Source organism: Macrotis lagotis, chromosome X (genome assembly GCF_037893015.1).
Source record: "Macrotis lagotis isolate mMagLag1 chromosome X, bilby.v1.9.chrom.fasta, whole genome shotgun sequence".
Classification (NCBI taxonomy): Eukaryota; Metazoa; Chordata; class Mammalia; order Peramelemorphia; family Peramelidae; genus Macrotis; species Macrotis lagotis.
In genome coordinates, this window is record NC_133666.1 from 660,086,275 (window position 1) to 660,108,649 (window position 22,375).

At 38.3% G+C, this 22,375-nt stretch overlaps 1 protein-coding gene across 1 annotated transcript in view; it reads right to left on the minus strand.

Annotated features, from left to right (window-relative positions):
- ADGRD1 (adhesion G protein-coupled receptor D1) overlaps positions 1-22,375 on the minus strand; it is a 490,642-nt gene that overhangs the window by 176,328 nt on the left and 291,939 nt on the right. The gene's annotated exons all lie outside the window — the stretch shown is intronic.

The window sequence follows — 22,375 nt, forward strand, 5'->3', positions numbered from 1 at the left end:
ATCCAACAAAATATCTCAGTCCTCATCTCACCCTGGTCCTCTTTCTTCATTCTCACATTGTCCATTGGAGAAAGAGGTGAAGATGGAGTCATCAGTCTTAATACTTAAATCCTCACTTTGACACTTATTCCTCATCTTTCCTTAGGAAAATCACTTCTTCTCTCCTGGTCTCACTTTCCCCAACTGTAAAATGAAAGATTTGGAGTAGATGACCTTAAAAGTCTCCTCCGTATCTAAAGCTATGATCTCATGATTTATGAGGCAGCTAGGTGGCATAATAGACAGAAGAATGGGCTTGGAGGCAGGAAGACTTGAGTTCAAATTCAGATTAAATAACTAGTTATGTGATCCTGGTCAAATCATTTTACTTCTGTTTGCCTCAGGTTTCTCATCAGTAAAATGGGGATAATAACAAAACTTATCGTTACAAAGTATTTAGCACAATGTCTACTTTTAAGTTGGTGATAAATAATGCTTATTCCCTTCTCTCCTTCCCCTTCCTTTGCTGTCAAGTCTTCTCCAACCCTATAATGTACTTAAGGAAACAGCATGGCACAGTGAAAAGTGTTAGATTTATAATTGAAAGACTTGGGGCCACCTCTCATGCTTATGACCACTAACCTCAAGCAAGTCACAACTTCTCTGGGACTCATTTTCCTTATCTGTAAAATGAAAGTGGACAAGACAGTCTCTGAGTTGTCTTCTTATGAAACTCCATACTTAGCACAGTCTTTGAAATAAATAACTGTTTTGATAATGATAGACATTTTAATGTTATGACCTTATATCAAAGACTTTAGATACAGAGGGGAAAGAACCTCAGAGGTTATCTGATTCAACCCTGTCATTTTACAAATGAGACTATTGAAGACCTGAGAGGTTAAGGGATTTGTCTAGAGCAAGGGTGAGGAGCTTTTTTTTTCTTCCAAGGACCATTTTGATATTTATAGCATCAGTCGAGAGCAATACAAAATTATTAACTTAAAAAATTAGCTGCTATATTTGGTCAAACATTTAATTAATTCGTTCCTAAAAAGCTGAGATTTATTGAATTTCGAATCTATTAGACAAAAAGATTTTGTGTAGGTTCCCTACCCCTATTCTGGGGTCACACAGGAAGTAAATAGCAGAGTAGGGATTCACCCCCTACCCTTGACTCCAAATTCAGGGCCCTTTCCACTCCACTCATTCCAGCCCAGCCTCTTGTTTCCTTCAATTCTCAGCTCATGTACCGCCTTCTATGTGAGAGGTTTCCAGATCTGCCCAGTTGCTATGTACTACATATATATATATATATAGCGCCATGTACTTTATATATATATATATATATATATATATATATATATATATATATATATGTATATATATATATATATATATTTCATTTATACTTAAAAGAGTATACGTTGTTTGCCCCTAATAGAATGTAAACCCTTTGAGGGGAAGAACTGTTCCATTTTAATTTTTTTTCTTTCTAGCATATGATCAGGTGGATAGAGAGCTGCCTTCAGAGTTAGGAAAACCAAGTTTCCAATCCTGTCTCTAATAATGCCTTAGCTATGTGACCCAAGGCAAGTCAAAGCAACTCTCTAAGACAGTGAATTGCAGATAGGGGCATGCTGGTAAATATTTAACAACCAGCCTTCTTTCTGCCCCCCCAAAACCCAGAAAAAAACAATTTTAATGACTAAATACACACACACATATGCATATGTTATATAAACTTTAAGCTTAATATTAGTAACATATTCTCCATCACTTTACGTCTAGACAACCAACAAAATCCTGATTTATGACATTTGTTGATTTCTGACAAATGAATGTCCAAACTTAAAATTTAACAATTGACTTTTATGAATTGCAAAGGCTAGTTGCAATATACTCCTGATTGCAAAGATGGTACCATTCTGCCTTGATAGCATAGTCCTCATCCAGGAATTGAATATATCCATTCCTATTTCCATCCCTACTCCTATCCCTAATACCTAGCATTGGATCTGGGCATAAAAATAGGTCAAATAATTCCTGGTCAATTAATTGGTTGATGGATGGAGTTTCTATAATTCTACTGTTTACTTGCCTTGCTCATATCTTTATTCTTTCTGGACCAAGGAAATAGATTGGTCTCCAGCTAAATGATTTTTCATATTTATTGGAGGCATCTTTTGCAGGTAACTTTCCTTTTGTAAAAGTTTTCAGGTAAGATTATTTCCCATGACCATTACTGGGGTGGAGACTGAGGCCCAAATGTTCTTCATTTCAGTGAGAGAATAGCATAATAGGCCAAGTCCAACAGGGAGAGAGCAGGCGAGTGATAAAAACACAACTAATTTCAGTTTTGCCTCTTGCTGCCAATAAATCACTCAATGTCCTGGCTTGTGCCAACTTCCCATCTGAGGGCCACATGGCCGTCAGATTTTCCAACCGCGTTATGATTTTCCTGAAATAAAACTGCTATGACTGCTCCCACATCCAGCTGAAGCACATTCATGGGCCCTTCATTTTACCCATCCCAAACAAGGCAACTGATGATCAGATCTTGTCCTAGGCTTGTCCTCAGAATATCCCATTCTAAAAAGGCCTCTCTTCCTTAGACTCATTGTTAGAAATGTCGAAACATGAGCCTTACAAGAGTGTTCAGACCTCATCACCCTCATCAACTGTATCATCTGTTCCGGGAAATGACAAAGGGTTTTAGTCCATAATCAATCCAATCTCCTCCTCTTTCTCACCAAGGCTGAAACAAGTCAACAAACATTGATTAATTGCCTGTTATGTATTAGTGACTTTACTAAACACTGGGAATCCAAGGAAAGGCAAAAAAAAGGCAGTCCCTGCTCTCAAGATCAGTTTTTTCAGGTGCAATAACATGCAAATAAGATATATATATATATATATATATATATATATATATATGATTATAATATTATAAAATATATTATAATATAATATATATAAGTGAGAAACCCATTCAGCCTCTTTGCTAAGCTCTGTAGTGGGACTGTTCCACACCAAAGAATCACCATTCCGATCTGGGCTGCTATTGGCAATCAATAGAATTCAACCTCGAATGGATCTCAAAGGTCATTTAGTCTAGACCAACCCCTTCATTTTACAGATAAGACCTGGAGGACCCAAGAGATCTAGACTCAAAGTCACATAGATACAGAGTGGCAAATAAAATGTTTGAATACAGCTCCAAATCTGATGTTTTGGGGTTTTTTTTGCCAGAAAGCCTTTGGCACAGTGCCTGCACAAAGTGGTTAATAAATAATTATCTCTTCCCTTCTTCTGTCCTTCTTTCCCTCCTCCCTCCCTTCCTTGCTCCCTCTTTTCCTTCTTTCCTCACTCCTTTTCTTCTTTCTTTCATTCCTTCCTTTCTTCCCTCTTTCCTTCCTCTCTTCTTTCTTCCCTTTCTCCCTTTCTTTCTTCTTTCCCACTTATCTTCCCTCTTTCCTTTCTTCCCTCCTTCTAACCCTCCTTTTTCCTTCTTTCCTTCCTTCCTTTTCTCTTCCCTCTTTCCCTTCCCCTTTTTCTTCTTTCTTTTCCTCCTTTCCATCTTTCCTTTCTTTCTGCTTTCCTTCCTTCCTTTTTCTTCTCCTTTCCTTCTTTCCTTTCCTCCTCTCTCTTGCCCTTCCTCTTTCCCTCCTTTCCATCTTTCTTTTCTTCCTGCTTTCCTTCCTTCCCTTTTCTTACTTTTCCCTCTTTTCTTTCTTCCTCTATCTTTCCCTTCCTCTTTCCCTTCCTTCTTTTCCTCCGTTCCAGCTTTCTTTTCTTCCTGCTTTCCTTCCTTCCTTTTTCCTTTTCTTCCTCTTCCCTCCTTGCCTTCCTCTTTTCTTCCTTCTATTCCATCTTTCCTTTCTTCCTCCTTTCCTTCCTTCCTTCTCTCTTTCCTCATTTCTTTCTTCTTTTCTTTCCTCCTCCTTTCCTCCTTTTTTTCCTTCCTGTACCTCTATGCATCTCATCTAATCCATTTAGACTCCATTCTGCAACAGAACAGAATGAATTTGTCAAACATATTTCATTTGGAAGAGAAAATATTGTTTCCTTTCTTCTTTACTTAAGCCATAACAGAGCACCTGTCAAAAAATAGTTATTGGGTTCTAGGCATAGCTTAGGTTCTAGGTCACTGGGTGGTCTTGACAAAATCTCTTTCCCTCTCTTGCATCTTATGTGGTAAATGAGGGGCTAGACTAAATAATTACCAAGATCTCTTCAACTCCTGGTTATTCTTACAAAGGCACCAATGGTTAGTTGTACAGCCGAATGGATAGTTAGGCATTGGGTTAGGCATTCTTTGAGCTTCCTTCCAATTATTATATTTGTAATTTTTTTGTAAATTCTATGATTCTATTGATCTTTCCAGCTTTGACTGTCTGTAATCTTAAAGTTATCTCCAGCTCTGACATTTTTATTGTCCTATGGTCATAGGACAATATACATGAGCTGAGCACTGAAGGACATTTCATCTCTGAAAGTTCATCATTCTGTGATGCCTTCTATGGGGTTTGTGGGTCCAGAATCAGAGCATTTCTACTTTAAATGATACCTCAGAACTCATCCAGTTCAAGTCCTACCTCAACAAGAATTTCCCACTTCAACATGCCCAACAAAGAGTCTTCTCCAGTTAGAGAACTTCAGTAAGGTGGAACCATCTGACATTTTATGTTCTAAGGACCGACCCCCAGCCCTCACATTTTGTGTTATAAGGATCTTCCCAGCTTTGACTTTCACTAATGTTCTTCCAGCTCTGACATTCCCTGTTCAAGGGTCCTTTTCAGTTCTGACATTCTAGATTCTCAGGTTACTTCCTAACACTAACCCAGGATCCTTTTTCCTTCTAAAATTCTATGAACTTATTATTAGCAGAGGCAACCAGTTATCACAGGAAAAAAAAACACTGGTGTCAGGAGACCAGGATCTGGTCTCAGCTAGCCCACTTGCTATCAATATAACCTTAGCCTAACCGTTTTCTCTGGGCTTCAGTTTCTTCACCTGTTTAAAAAAAGGGGTAAAGCAGACAATCACTCTAAAGTCCTGTCTAATTCTAAATCCTTTGAAAAGCAGACATCCCTCATGTTCTCTAAGTCTTGTCTTCTACAAGGCAGGTCCAAATGGAAGCTTTTCTTATTTCACTTACATTTCACTGAGTTCACATTTTTTTGTGAATAAAGCAATTTCTCTGGACCTCTGGTGTGATTCAGATAGATAGGAAGTCGGATAGGATAAGGTCCCTCAGTATGGTCAGACAGGCTAAGGACAGATGTGGATCGATTTGGACAGAAAGACTGATAAATTAATTGATAAATTAATCCTTAATACAGAAAAAGAATTAAAACAGCCCAAATGATTTAGAATAATAATTAACATTTCATTAGCACTTTTCCAGGGATATTTCTAATAATTCTAGAGGATATATGTGGCAAAAGTTTTTTGTTTTGCTTTTTTGACCCAAACCTATGATTTCATTGGTACAGACAAGGCAGTAGTTATCTATTTGTGGTCCTCAAACAACTTGCAATCCCCCTGACCCTTGCAAGGGGTCCATAAGGTCAGAACTATTTTCATAAAAACACTAAGGTATTACCTTCCTATCAAAATACTCCTCTCTTTTCCAACCATATATCTATGTGAAATCAGGTGTTTTGTTCAGTTGTTTTCAGCTGTGTCTGATTCTCTGTGACCCCATTTAAGGTTTTCTTGGCAGAGGAATGGTTTGCCATTTCCTTCTCTGGCTCATTTTATAGATGAGGAAACTGAAGCAAACAGAATTAAGTTTCTTATTTAGGGTCATACAGTTTGAAAGTATCTAAGGTCAAACTTGAACTCAGGTCTTCCTGATGCTAGGTCTGGTGCACTATCCACTAAACAACCTAACCAGTGCAAAGCAACAGATTGAGTAGAGAAACAAACATGAAAATTCAGCTTTTTTCTATTAAGCCAGACACTAGATTTACAAAATCTTTTATAAATCTATGTTAAAAAGACCATTCTTCCCACTAATTTTTTTGTTTCAGAAAATATAATCATTTTCAGTAAATGTTATTTATGGTAACATGAAATGTGTTTACAAGAGATAGTTGGTGGGGTAGTGAATAAAATACTAGATTTGGATTCAGAAAGATTTGAGTTCAGGACACATTTTTTATTAGCTCTGTGATCCCTCAACTGTACCTCCCAGGTTGCTATAGGACTAGAGTCAAAAAGACCTGAGTTCAAATTTAGCCTTGGACACTTATTCCATGTACATCCTGAGAAAGCCTTTTAAGCTTTATTTGTCTCTATTGCCTCAACTGAAAAATAGGAATAAGAATAGAAACTACTTCACAGGGTTGTTGTGAGGACCAAATGAAATGATAATTGTAAAAAAAATAAATAAATGCTAGGACCAGCTAAGTGGCAAAGTGGATAGAGTCCTCATCCTGGACATGAGAAGATTTGAATTCAAATCCAGCCTCAGATACCATACTTACTAGCTGTGTGGCCCTGGGCAAGTTATTTAACCCTGATTGCCTCACAAAAAAGTATCTGGCACATAGTAGGCTGTATTCTCTTCCTCTCTGCCTTTATTAGTGCTATTCTAAATGAATTAATAAATATAAATTTTATATAATTATATAAACAATTTATATGTATACAGATATGTTATAGATAATTTGATATCATTTTAAATTCTATCAAGTTTAATTTCTAAAATGATAAATAGACCAGAACTCTGGGATCCACAATAATTTTCCAGAATATAAAGGAGTCCTGAGACAAAAAATGTGAGAACTGCTGGTATAAGAAACTCCTACATTAAAAATGTCCCTCTATTAATGCAGGGCAGCACCTTCTCTTCAACTTATAGTATTGATGTTTGTCCTTTGTTTTTGAAGAATACCATGACATCAGGGAGGTGATGCCATGACAAGCACAGTTAGCAGCCTCACTCTCTCCTCTGGAGCCATCTGAGTCCAGTGGCTTGATATGGATCAGGACAGCTAGAGATGGCCCTGGATTAAGTGGGAGGCCTTGGTGTTTTAAAGCTAGGGCTTTCTCAGGTCACAGTTTGACTGAGTCAATGCCATCCAGTCATTAAAATTAGATATGAAAGAGAAGCCAAGAATGAGCCCCCCCTCCCCCCACACACACATACACACATACACGTACATACAATGAGACTGGGGCGGGGGGTAAAACCCTCACTTACAGTCTTAGTGACTTTCTGGACAGCTGAGAAGTGAAATGATTTTCCCATCTCCAGCCCCCCCAATTTTTGCCAGAACCATGGCTTGAACCAATCCTCTTATACCAAGGGTAGCAAGGCTAACTATTGGCTAACCATAAATAGTACTATATTTATTTTGAAGATGAATAAACTGATGCCTTCAACTAGTAAATATGAGGCCCGGGAGGTAAGTCCAGATCTTTCCTGACTCGAATGCTCTTCTCACTTCTCAGAATGACAGCAACACAAAATTCAGAAGGGATCCCAACTAGGTTGGCTTTCTAGTCCAACCTAGAATGCAAGTCATCATTTGGCTTTGTTTAAAGATCTCCAGGGAAGAGGAGATCATGACCTCCCAAATCAATCTATTCCCTTCGATAACTTTCTATGAAGAAGTTTATAGAACAAGGCTAAATGTATTTCTTGGCAGTTGCCACCAAGTTCTCCTTGTTCTGTCCCCTAGTGTAAAAAAAAAAAAAAAGATAAGTTAATCCCTCTTCCAAGCCTTGTCCTTCCTCCACAAGATAGCCTTTCAAATTTTGGAACTATCATGTCCTCCACAAGTTCACTTGTGATAAACTATAAAAGAGAATGAAAATGAAATAGGAGTAAGAAAAAGAAACAAAAATTGAGAAGCAAAGGTCCCAGTAAATTCAAAAGAGCATCTCCTTATGTAATTACTATTCTATAAAGGAAATTAGGTTATCAGTTGTGTATAAAAGGTTATTTGGCGATTACTCTGATTATATCATGCCATACCACTAACTTTCTGTAAAGGATAGGAATTCCCCCAAATTTCTTAACACAAAATATTCAGATAGCTTCATTTTTTCTGCTTTTAGCACCTAAATTTAAATACCTCCTTAATCAAAAATCAATTGAATTCAATTAAATAAATATTTGTAAAGTATCTAATGTGTACATAAGCTGCATTCTAGGTCTTGAGGAAATGATAATATTCAAAAAGAGACTGGTCCTTTGTCCTCCAGATCATACACAATCAAGAGGCAACATAGTTTATGCAACATAGAACACAAAAATGAATCCTGGATTTATAGTCAAGGGGCTGGTAATAGAATCTCAACTTTGTCACTTAATATCCAATGTGCCTTTGACAAGTCATTTAACCTTAGAGCCTCAGTTTCCACAACTATAACAGGAGGAATTGGATTAGATGATATCTAAGGTTCCTTCTTTCTTTATATCTATAATCCAATAAAGGAAAACTTAAAATAATTTTATTTAAAACTCATTTTAATAAAAGTGGACATTTTAAATAAAATTTGATAAAATTCTTAATAAAAATTGGACATTTCATTGCAAAGGAAAAGGGAGAGGAGGGGAGGGGAGAGGAAAGGAAAGGAAGGAAGGAGGAAAGGAGGGAAAGAGAGGGGAACAAAAAGAAAGAAGGAAGAAAACAGGGAGAGGCCAAGAGAAAAGGAAGGGGGAAAAAAGAGAAAAAGAAAGCTCAGAGCCCCTTCCCTGGATAGTTCCCACAGATCCCCTTTTGTCTGGGCCTCACTTCAGCAGCTGCCATCGTCTCTACCCTTGGGCCCTGCATTCGGATCACCTTCAATTTGCTGGCATCCTTTTGTCTGGGTAGAAGAGCAAAGGAAGCCAGCGAGAGGCCAGTCTGGGGCTTGCATTCATAATGACCTCCCCCCAGCACCCCCCATGGAGCCCAGGCTGAAGAGACACCCCATGGCCCCCAGCCGGGTCAGGGGCAAGGCTGCTCTCCAGTCCTCTTCCTTTTCCCGCAGACCCCTTCAGAAGGGCCTTTCTGCAGAGTGGCTACTGTCCTGTCCTTCCATCCACCAACGCCCCCCTAACAGAACAGTCGCCTCCCTCAGACTCAGGGTTGGATTGTCCTCCTCAAACAACTCAAAAGGTAAAGCGAGTCGGCTCTGGGTGAGAGAGATGCAGGGGCAGAGGCAGCAGCATCCTTCTGGAGGGAGTGGGCTCAAGACAAAGCCCAAGCAGACCCGCTTGGGGCAGTCACCTCACATGTGACATACAGAATATAAATGTCTGCTTGTCTTGGGCGTTCAAAGGCAAGCTCTTATCGGAAGGCTAAGCCGACAACTGAAAGAGGGTAACAGGAGATGGACACAGAGCCTTATCAGCCAAAACAGAAATCAGTTTTGTGTTCACTGATGAGTCTGCATGTTTTTGAATGGCCCTGATGGGTTTCTTGGAGTCAACTTTCCAGGAGACTCAAACTAGGCTCCATTATCAACAGCAAAACCTCTAATGGGATCTCTAGAGGAAGCCTTGCAGCTGCAGCATCAATTCAAAAGATTTCAAAATTCCCTCCCTCTTTATTCACATTGGTTCCCTAATTCCCCCTACACTCACCATATCAGTTTTCCTAGAACCAGATATGAAGTGACATGCCGGTGTTTGAAATCTAGGACAAATTATTCGATTATAGATTTAGACCTGGAAGGGACTTGACTGGTGAGATGGTCCTCTGCCTACCATACGCAACCATTTTAATAGATGAAAAAACTGGGATGAGGAGGCTTAAATGGGTTAAAGGATCACCCCAAGGGCAAAGAAACATCCAAGAGGGCATTTGAAGTCAGGTATCCTGAGTCCAAAGCCTGTGCTGTTATTTTTTTCCACTCTGAAATGTTCTAAGAAAGCACTACTTGATTCAACAAATATTTCTTAAGTCCTTTCTCAGCTTCTCAATGCACCCAAGTAATTCTTTCAGTTCAAGATGAATAAATGATCTTCCACAATAGAACTGTTTACACGGAAGGTTCCCCATGCTGATAAGATCACAGGTCTGGGCCCCTTCACCATCATACCCATCCCTAGCAAAAAAAAAAAGTGTAATCAAGGCATTGTATTGGGTGCTAGTGTTAGAAAGATAAAGAAAAACCCTCAAAGAGTTTGAAATCTAATGGGATAAGTATAATGATTAAAATATGTTCTAATGTGGTAAGTCCATAGAGAGGTCTTAGTAGAGAAGTATAAATTTATTGGCAGGGAAGGGGTCCATGGAGAAAGCAGTTTCCAAGTTGGAAATTGTAGGATGGATAGGATTTCAACATACAGAACTATGGGAAGTCTGTCTGGATACTGTGGACAGTGCTCTGAAAGAAGGAAATAATCTCCTCTCCCCTGACTATCCCACTTGAGTTCAGGTACTTATTGCCTCATACCTGGACTATGGTAATAACCTGCTGGTAAGTCTCTCATCCACAAATCAGGCCCTCATGCAATCTGTCCTCCACTCAGCTGTCAAAGTGATCCTTCTCAAGAACAAGTCTGACCATATCCTTATTCAACCAACTCCAGTTGCTTCCCATCACCTAAAAGGTCAAATATAAAAATCATTTGTTTATCCTTTAAAGCTCTCTATAGCCGTGTCTCCTCTTCCTTTCCTTATTTCTCATAACTTACACTCTCCATACATCTAGCAACATTGACCTCCTTGCAATTCCTAGCATGAAAGAACCCCTCCCCGAATTTCAGACTTTCCATTGGCTATCTGCCTTGCCTAGAAATATCTCCTACCTCATCTCCCCATCCTTGGTTTCCTTCAAACCTCAGCCAAAGTCCCAACTTCTACCAAAAGCTTTTCCCAATCTCCTTGAAGCTAAAGTCTTCCCTCTGTAAATAATCTCCAATTTATCCATGTTTATATATAATTGTTTACATATTGTCTTCCCATTAGACTGTGAGCAATGTGAGAGTAGGGACTGTCTTATTTTTCTCTTAATTCTCAGCACTTAGCCCCAAGCTTAGAACATAACAAGTGACCTTTAGTTGATTGACTGCCAAGAGATAGTGGCCATTCTGGCTTGTCTGGAGAAGGCACAAGAAACAGTGAGAAATAAGACTGGCAAAGAAGATTGGAGGCTGACCACACAGAACCTTGGAATCCATAGGACAGGCAGGTAGAGAAAAGCCAATATCACAGAAAAGTTCTTGGGAGATTTGGGGGAAAGTAACATAAACAATTCAATCCAATCAACATTTATTAAGTGACTCCGTAAGGCAATTAATTTGTATTTGAGAATGAGACATTTGGATTTCAGATCTGCCATTGCCAATTTAGATCCCAGTCATTCATTTCCATTATCACCCAGTTTTCTGCCTGAACATTAACTTGCCTTTAAAAAAGACCTAGAAAACTAACTCATGACTTGATTTCTATGCCACAGGTAAGTTGATTCATTCAGCAAGTCATTTCCTTTCTCTGAGCCCAAGTTTTCTCAACTTTAAAATGGAAGATAATAATCCCCCCCACCCAGGAGAGGTGGGTTGTTGGGGGGGGGGGTGTAAATCTCAAATGAGATTCAAATACACATTTTGGCACATCTCTGGTGCTACTGAAATTGATATGAGGAGATCAGGTGAATGTGAGGAAAATAGGGAACCAAAATGGATAAAGAGGGAGAGAATTTTGATATCTGTGAGAGACTTTTGACTGAGCTCTGCAACTGCAGGCTTCATTTATGGACCCAGTAGAATGCAATAGAAAAGTTCAGTGCATATCATTTTTGTAAACAGAAATCAAAAAGCTAATCAGGTTTTTTTGGAAACTTCAGATTCAAGTTAGGGGAGAAGACACACACAGAGAGAGAGAGAGAGAGAGAGAGAGAGAGATCACATATGGATGAGATCTGTAACCACTTAAGAGTCACAATTGTCTCTGTATTGGGGCTACCAATCTTGTAATTCAGGATCTGTCTTTACAGGAGATAATGGCTATCACATGTGAAAGATGAGACAAATAACCAGACCAGTTGTAAAACACCCTTTATTTTTTTTCTTCTAATGGGTTTCTTCTATGTAAATTTCCCTTCCAGAACAGAAAAGCAAGCTATGCAAACAAATGAACCATGATAAACCACTTGAGTTCAAAAATTTAACTTCACTATTTCAAGTACAAGATGGTGGAGGCATGACTAATAATAAAAAAATCATGAGAATTGAAATAGTCCTTAAAGGCTTGCAAAGCAATATATACATATGTGTCTATGTGTATGCAGGTATATATTAATATATATTATATATACACATACATATACGCACAAACATATTCATATTTTTAAAATCTCATTTGTCTAGAAACTAATTCCTTTGATATGTGGATTTTAGAGAACTCCAAAATCAATATCAATCAATAGAATGATATTGCAGTCAAGAAATTTAATTCAATTTTAGTTGGCAATAAGATAGGCAGATTGCCCAGGACTAAAAAGGGTGAACATTCTATTGGTCAATCTATATCAGGACTAAAGCAAGTAACAAGAGATGACCCTCAAATCAACTTCGTTATTCTTTATGTGAAAACAATGCAAGGAAACAAAATTTAGTTGAGCAAATGGGAGATCAATTATTATGGTGTCTACTGTGCAGCTTAACAGACTGTGAATGTTAATTTTGATTTGTCTTCTAAATTGTAATGGTCTGGGATGAAGCTACAATCCTCACCCTAAGTATTAGCTCTACTTTCAACTCTGTGATTCTGTGACCAGAACATAAAACTTGACTTTGATGCATGAAAATCAGTTCTTCAGAAAGCAAATGTGGATGTAGCATGGGATGGAGGAAAAAGCATTGATACTAGAGGAGGTCATTTTGGTTGTTGTTCAGTTGCCTTCATCCCCCATCTGGGATTTTCTTGACATAGATGCTGGAAGGGTTTGCCGTTTCTACAGCTCATTTTATAGATGAGGAAACAGAGTCAAGCAGGGGTGAGTGACTTGCCCAGGATCACACAACTAGTAAGTATCTAAGGTCAGATTTGAACTCAAGAAGATGAGTCTTCCTAATTTCCAGATTTTGTCTCAGTTAAAGGATCACTGGGACATGATTTAGAGGGACCTCAGAGGAATTCCAGTCAAACTCTCCCCTCCCTGCCTCCCCAATAATTGGTGAATGAGGAAATGGAGGCTCAGGAAAGTTATTGTTTCCCAAGTTCACCCAAATGATAAATACTAAAGTCAAGATTTTATTGCAGGCCTGCTCTAGAAGAAGAGCTAGACAACACAGTGACTAGAGCACCTCAGAAAGATTCATCTTCCTGAGTTCAAATCCAACCTCAGATTCGTTCTAGATGCATGACCCTCAGTAAATCATTTAACCCTATATGCCTCAGTTTCCTCATCTGTAAAATGAACTGGACAAGGAAATGGCAAATCATTCCAGAATCTCTGCCAAGAAAACCCTGAATGGGATGGTGAAGAGTCAGACATGACTGAAATGACTGGACAACAATTCATCCAAACTTCAAGTACTCAAGCAACTGTCCCTCAAAATATAATTTGTAGAAGTTTCAACTTGCATTGGTAAAGGGATTTTCCTCACCTGGAAATTTTCTATATCAATGAAATCACAGGACCTACCATTAATTAGACTATAATAAACTCCCTAAGTACAGAAGTCATCTTTGTAACTTCATCTTATAATTTTTGTGTATTTATTTTGGTAACCCAGCAGAGTTCCAAACAAATGGTAGTTCAATTAATAGTTGAATGATTGATTGATTGAATCAGCAAATTATTTGTGAAGAAGAAGTAAACTAGGGGCAGCTAGGTGGCATAGTGGATAAAGCACCAGCCTTGGAGTCAGGAGTACCTGGGTTCAAATCCGGTCTCAGACACTTAATAATTACCTAGCTGTGTGGCCTTGGGCAAGCCACTTAACCCCATCTGCCTTGCAAAAACTAAAAAAAAAAAAGTAAACTAGATTATTGAAGGAAAGTAAAATTGTAAGCTTTCATAAAGACAGGAACCATTGTCTTTTTTTTATTTGTACCTCCAGTCCTTGTCACGATGAGTTCTATGTAGCAGACACTTAATGAGTGCTCATTGAACTGGATCAAATTAAACCACTATACTTTTTTCCTAAATGATACCCTTTTCCATATCCACTTTTCCCAGTAAAAGAAAACATAATGTATGGAGAATAGCATCATGGATTAGCAAAGAACTTTTCTTTATAGCATTTAGACATTCTTATTTGAACCCCAATAGCCATTCCCAAGCCAGAACTGTAATATAATTCTATCTCACTCATAAAGTTAAACTTGGCAAAGCAGAATTCTTCAAATGACAAGAAAAACAAACAATATCTTGCCGGTAAATTGGTATTCCAAAACTGATTTCCAGGACAAAAACATAAAAATTCCAAAAATAAGTTTTAATAATGAAAAATAAAAGAACACACCCTAAAAACAACAGGCACAGAAAGAATCTGTGAGCCACATGTGAACAGGAGGATGGACAAGAGAAGGAGAAATCAATTCTGCTTCCCAGGACCTCAGTTTCCTAAAGAATTCAATACTAGGGATAGGAAAATGTGACCAAGAATTGCATTTGGGATCAGCACCTGGATTCAAAACTTAACTCTGCTGTTTACTGTTGATGTGACTTTAAGTAGGTCAGCCTTTACTTCCTCATCTGCAAAATTGAGGGGAGTAAATTGGAAGACCTCTGAGGTACCTTCCAGTTTTAAAATTTGGTATCTTTTTGATCTCTTAAGCTAAATAATCCTACAGGAATGCTATGAGGAAATGGAGACCCAAGGAGATTGTGGTTTCCCCAAGGCCTCACATGGGTAGTAAGTACCAGGGTTAAGATTTTAGAGGTCTTCCTCTTGAAGGGGCATCATAGTGGATGAAGTGCTGAGCCTAGAATCAGGAAGATCATTTTCCTCAATTCAAATCTTGTCACAGTAGTTGTGTGACCATAGGCAAATCACTTAACTCTGTTTGTCTCAGTTTCTTCAGCTGTAAAATGAGTTGGAGAAGGAAATGGCAAACCACTTCAGCATCGTTGCCAACATTAATCAATAACATCAAGAAAACTCCAAATAGGGTCACAAAGTCAGACATGACCGAAACAATTGAATAACAATAGCAATTCATCCAAACTTTTACCAAAGCATCTCTTTAAAAATGCAATTTTATATAGGCTTTCTTGTCTATTGAACAAACGAAAAGTCAGACAAGGGTTTCCTTCAAGGTTATTAATAATTTAACAGGCAGATAAATGGTGACCCCTACATCCATAATGTCTTAACCAGGCCAAAGCAACTAGACCTTTGCTCCAGAGCACCAAATTCAGAGGAGCACTTACAAGGTTATATTCCTTCATCAAGCATTCTTAGCCCCTCTTTCTAAAGAAAAAAGTAAAAATGAGGGCAGCTAGGTGGCACAGTGAATAGAGCACTGGCCTTGGAGTCAGGAGTACCTGGGTTCAAATCCAACCTCAGACACTTAATAATTACCTAGCCCTGTGGCCTTGGGCAAGCCACTTAACCCCATTGCCTTACAAAATCTAAAAAAAAAAAGGTAAAAATGGTAAGTTATCAAGTAATAGCATTTTACACCTATTTAGCAAGAAGAAAAGATAGAAAGGTACCAGGTAACTAATTGAACTCAAGTCCACTCCATCCTATCATATCCCCAACCACCATGCAGCAGCTTTCCCAAAAGTAGCCCTGGTCCCAAGGGGTCTGTCATATCTTCATGCCCCATTCCCTCCAACTAAGATTGTCCTTCATGATGCTTGCCTTAGGCAAAGTCCCTGATACTTGTCACAGACATACACAATTTTCAGCCCTTCACTCTGACAACCCAGGTTTCTAAAATAGTCTTCTAGTTTTTCTTCCTCTTCTTTTCTCTCTCCTCTCCAAACCATCCATCACATAGCTGCCAAAAGAATCTTCCTAAAGTCTTCTTAAGCTCTGACCATGTCTGTTCTCTACTCTAAAGCTTTCAGTGGATGCATATTACCTCTACCATGAACAGAAAATATTTCAATCCTCAATATTCTGATTATAAACTTACTTTATTATGAGAGAGCGTGCCTTAAAAGTTAAACAAGAGGACTTTTTGACCTGGAGGCAATTTGGAGAATATTTTGGCAACTGTATGGCAGATATTAGAGGTAGGGGAGACCCAAGACTGGGTGATGAATTGGAAGATAATATGCACCATACTTTGAATTTACTTATTATGTCTTATTTGCCTCTCAAGGGCCAACTCCAGTCATTCTGATCCATATGGAGAAAATGAGGTTGGCATCTTTCTACAGCCTCCTTCACTTAAATCCAATTCACTCACTTATTTTTGCATCATCTCCCTGATGTTATGGTCTTCTTTGAGAACAAAGGACAAACAGTAACACCAATAAAAACCATTTCATCTTAGACTCACATGACTGTATTTCCCACAATCTAAGTTGTATTAAACTGGACTTCTTTCTTCTCTCTGATCTCTTCTTTAATTCTTTAAAATACTTATGCAGGTCATTTCTTATGGCATGGATATGCACATTTTCTCTCCTTGGTTCCCTCTCTCCCTTCAGATTTTTCCATGATCTTTATTTCATATCATAATCATCTCTGTACATGGCATAGACAATTTCAAGCCCTAGAAGGCAGAAATGCTAAGCTTAAACTCTAAGCACAGGTCCTGATGCCCAGGAGCCCTTTTGCAAATGTGTATTGCACATACCCCTACCCCTGACCTGGAGAACTGATTTTCAATAGGGAATATATGAGATATAGGAATATCTTTCTTGCACCTCTCTTGAGTCAATCTTTCTGATCATTGCCCAAGAAGAATTATGGAATCATAGACTCAGAGCCAGAAGGAATCTCAGAGGCCAATTATAGTCTATTTCTTCATTTTACAGATGGGGAAACTAAACCTCCAAGAACTAAAAATAACTTGCCCAAAAAATCAAACAGGTAGTTTCAGATGAAGGATTTAAACCCAAGCTATTGTTGAACATTCTGCTAGACTTCTGGGATAGAAACAAACACCCAAAACTCTACAAATACTCGAGACAATTTCAGTAAATCGAGTTTTAGGGGTCAGAAATCCGTCATCCTGTTCCTTGGTGACATCTAGATCCCTTCCACAACTGGTGCATATTTGTCTGAAATTCAGGCTAACTATTCAGTTCCAACATCTTAATAATGAGAGTAGGGAAAATATAATGAAGGCAAAATTGTAGCCCAAGTCAAATCTTGGCATCAAGGAATGTCCTTGGAAGAAGGCCTCTGAGCTCATATCTTCCCTCAGGTCTTTACGCTAACCTCCCGGAGAGCCATTCTCATCCAAGAAATTAATGCCTCTAGGCTCAGGTACCCTGGAACAGTTCCTTGGAGCAGCCCTGAGCCAGGAGGGGTAGCTCTGAGTCCATAGTACACAAACCAAGTCCCTTGCCTGGACCCCACGGGTAAATGATTAGACCATAGTAAATAAACAAAGCCCCAAGCAATATATATTCTAGCCTTCCAACACTCTGTATCAGCTGTCACAGAACCCTCCATGGGAGGGTAAACACTAGAAGGGTTTTGGCAGAAAATTGAGATTGCAAATAGCCTGCCAGGATTGCTTAATACCCTCCAACAGTCCAGTATTTGGCTCATCCAAGGCTAGGCCTCAGCATGGTTGACTTCAGTCATGAGTTGCTGAGAACCACACCTTAGCAAAAGGATCACATCATCTAATAGCATGGCGGTCAGAGCCTGGATGCACCCAGAGATAATCATGGCTATGCTGTCAAGACCAACAGGACTTGAACTGACATCTCCCTCCCTCCAGGCCCAAAGCTCTATCCACTGAGTCGCCTGAACTAATCCCTATCTAGCTGCCAAATCTAATTCAGGATTGATCTTTCTCATCATGTTTTTCATTCATAACAAAAATATTTATCAACAACCACTAGAACAATTCTTAGAAAAGCTCTGGATTGTTATATTTGGAGCCAGAGGACCGAGTTTTGATTTTAAATTCTGAACTCTATAATGAAGGGAGGAACCATGACCCAGTGAAGGTAATTAGAGTTGGGATTTAGAGAGGACCTTCATGTTGCAAAGTTTTACATATGTTATTTCATTTTATTCACTGATTCTGGTTTCAAAGGACTTGGGTCTAAATTTCACCTCTTAAGAGGAAACATAGAACAAGTCACCAAAAATTCCCTGGATCTCAGTTTTTTTCATCTGTAAAATGAAAAGGTTGAAAGAGATCACCCTGAGGTCCCTTCCAGACTTAGATCTAAGGTACTAAACTAAATGACCTTTTTGTCTCTTTTTAAATTTCAGTCTAGGATCCTATGTTTTTCAACTAAATTAAGTTCGTTCACTAATAAGAAAGAAACTAGGTGCGATGGAATATGATTATTGGAGTCAAAAGACCGGGATTTGAATTGTTGTAGAAGTGTTACTTAGCTACAATTAGTATCTATGTGAAATTAAACAAATAACTTCATATCTTGAGATCTCAGGTTCCATCTGTATAAAATGGTATTAGATGGGCTTTGAGGTCCCTTCTCACTCTAGAGCTATGGTCCAACTGCTGCTATAATGCCTCTATTCTTGTTGTCCTTAAGTCTTTTAACTTAGCTGTTATATGACTTTTCATGACCCCATGGACCATAGGCTGCAGCACATTTCTATCCTTTACCAGCTCTCAAAGTCTGTTGTTTCCATGACGCTATCCACCAACTCATCCCCTACTGTTCCCTTCTCCTTTTGCTTTCAATTTTTCCCAACATCAGGGTCTTTTCTAATGAATTCTGTCTTTTCAATATGTGGCCAAAAGTATTTAGCTTTGTCTTCAGTAGTTGATGAAATATTCAATCATTTTTTAGTTGGGTCTGAAACTTTCTATCCCTATTTGGGGTTTTCTTGGCAAAGATACTGAAGTGGTTTGACATTTCTGAATTAATTTCTTTAAATATTGATATGATAGGATGCCTCACCCAAGGAATAAATCCTCCAAGGGATTCTGATCCCAAACTTAGATTCAGAATGTCAAAGTTGAAAGAGACAGTGGAAATGAGCCAATATGGTCCTCTACCTAAGAATGGATTAATAACTGTAAAATGTTATCTCCCATGGTTTCCTTGTTCTACAGTGGCTAGCCAGTCCGTCAACAATCATTTATAAAGCACTCCTTATGTGCCAGATGGCTGGGAAAGCTAATTATAGCTCCAGCCCACTCCTGATTGGAAAAAAAAAAATCAGCATTAGTAAAAGGTTATCTTTAGTACCCTAACATTTCCTCATTCAACTGCTCTCCAGTTATCCTCCCAAAGTCCCTTACTGTTGTCCACCTCCTCAAAAAGTTCCCCAGGCTCCCAAATTACTTCCTTTCTTATATGGGAGGGCTTCTTCTAGACCAGGAATTTTCAATATCCCCTACCTTGGATATTATCAATCCATTGTATCTCCTAAGTGCTAATTTCCTAACAAGTCAAGTCATTTTATTAAACATCTACTATTTGTTAGAAAACAGCTAGATGGCTCGGGGAATAGAGCACCAGCCTGGAGTCAAGATTTGAGCTCAAAACTAGCCTCAGATATTCACTAGCTATGTGATCCTGGGAAAGTCACTCCTGTTGGCCTCAGTATCCTCATCTATAAAATTGGTTGGAGAATGAAAGGGCAAACTACTCTCCAGGATCTTTGCCAAAAAAAACAACAAATAAAAAAGAACCATGGATAATACAGATGTGCTATGGTCCCCAGGTTCATGAAAAATTAAGCATAATTGAAGAATAATATCACAATTGCAAATAAGAAAATCTCCTAAATACTAAGGATTCAAAGAAAGGGAACAAAACAGTCCTTGTCCCGCCTTCATTGCTCATGGATGATACACATATGTGTCTGTACATACATGATATACACATAGTGAGACTCTAAGGGGAGGGTGTTGGCATTGAAATAGATAAGAAAAAACTACTCTAATACAAAAGATTAGTGTATTAACCTACTTGATGTATTTGGTAAGATGGTATTTATGGGCATGTAGTATTAGTTTAGTAGATAATGTTATTTATTCAGATAATAATAATAACAATGATAAATATTTATATAATTCTTAAGGTTTGCATAGCACTTTTTACTTGTTATCTCATTTGCTCCTCACAACCCCACTGGGAGATAAGTGATCCTGTTATTATCCCCATTTTACAGATGAGCAAATAAAGACTGGGAGAGACTAAGGGAGTTACCTAGGATCATTTACATTTAGTGAGTATTTGAGACAGGATTTGAATGCAAGTCATTCCAATCCTCAGTCCAGTCCTCTCCATTCTACCCCATAAACTACCTCTCATGGTTTCTCCCTTTATAATATGATTTCTGCACATGCTGTCTTTCTATGCCATTTATTTTTATACCTGCCTTACATTTTATTTGCTATGTATTCATTCTAGGCAGCAATTACTCACTGCTGGCATTATTTGTTAGCTGAATACAAATTTGTTTTACAATTACTTGAAAAAATGAATACTTCATGTTAAAATTTATTTTATATTTTAAAAGAGGATGTTTGGCATGGCAATTCTTGAAAAGATCAAGAATAAATTTCTAAAAGAAATAGTTTGCATTTATGTAACTCATGGAGCCATTTAACCCTTTCAAGACTCAATTTCTTTAACTGTACACTAGAGGTAATCCCTGTACCTTCATCATCATCATCATCATCGTCGCCATCATTACACACACTGGTGGTTTTATTCTTGAGGCAAGACCCACAGAGATAAATTCTTATTCTAAAGTAGAACAACAAACTCTAGTTTTAGAGATTTGCCTGGGATATGAGATTCACCATAAGTAAAGTTGTCACACTATCAGTATATCTCGGAGGCAGGACTCACCTCTGAGGCAGGTCTTCGTAATTCTGAGGCTAACTCTTTATCCATTATGCCATACTTCTTGGCAGCAGCAGCAATAATAGCATGGCAAAATCATTTTTTAGGTAGGTAATAATAAGAAGAGTTGGCATTGATATAGTGTTTTAAGTTTGCAAAGCGCTTTATTAATATCACCTCATTTGATCCTCATAATCTTGGGAGGTGTTATTATTATTATTATTATTATTATTGCTACCATTTTACAGATAAGGAAACTGAGGCATAGAGAGATTGACTCCCCAGGAGTAAATCCCACATGTAATAAATGCCTGAGGCTGAACTTGACCTCAGGTCTTCCTGACTCTAGGGTCAGAGCTCTATCCAATATAGCACCAGGCCTGGGATAGTTGGAAGAATGTAAGATGGATTCAGGAAGAGCTTCTGATATTTATTAGTTATGTGCCCACAAGCACACTACTTAATGTTTATTCATTCAAGCTCATAATCCAAGTCTCATTCAGCTATTCAAGAAGTTTTCTTCTCCCCTCCCTCTTCCTGTCCCCTTCTTTAATCATTTGCCAAGTCTTGTTGATTCAACTTTATAACATCTTGGACATATGTCCCTTTCTCCCTTCTCACATAGCCAACACCAACATCCATCCTCATCATCTCTCATCTCAACCATTGTAACAACCTCCAAATTGTATTCCTGGCTGTCAGTCTCTCCCCATTCGAATTCATTCTTCACATGGAGGCAAAAGTCATCTTCCTTATCCAAGGTCTGACCATGTCACTCCCCTCTTATAAAGTTTACTATCTCTATTATTTCTAAGAGCAAAAATGCCATTTGAAGATCTCTAGACCTGCTTCTCACCTACCTTCTTAGATTTATTCCACTGAAACTTAGTATTGGACCCTTAAGTGGTATCATAATGGACAGAGTACTGGACCTGAAGTCAGAAAGACTCATTTTTCCCAAGTTCAAATCTGGCCTCAGATACCTACTCTATCTGTGACCCTGTTAAAGTCACTTAAGTCTCAATTTCCTCATCTATAAAATGATCTGATGAAGGAAATGGCCAACTACTCTAGTATCTTTGCCAAGAAAACATCAAAATACTCAGGGTGACACTGATTAGTTTTGAGAGCCTAGGCAGGTCTCTTAACTCTGCCTCAGTTTCCTCACCTATAAAATGAGATGGTGAAGAAAATGGCAAACCACTATGGTATCTCTGCCAAGAAAACCCCAAATGGAGTCACCAAGAGTTAGACATGACTGACAATGACTGAACAAACAACAGCTTAGATAGAGTACTGAACTTGGGAGCAGGAAGACCCAAATTAGAATCCTGCCTTTGATATTAATTAGATGTATGATCTTGAATAAGTCGCTTAACTAACCTCTGCCTCAATTTCTTTATCTGTAAAACAGGGATAATGATACTTCTTAAATCACAAGGCTGTTTTGAATGTCAAACTATATATATATATATATATGTATGTAATATATGGATATAAGATATACATAAATATAATATGTATA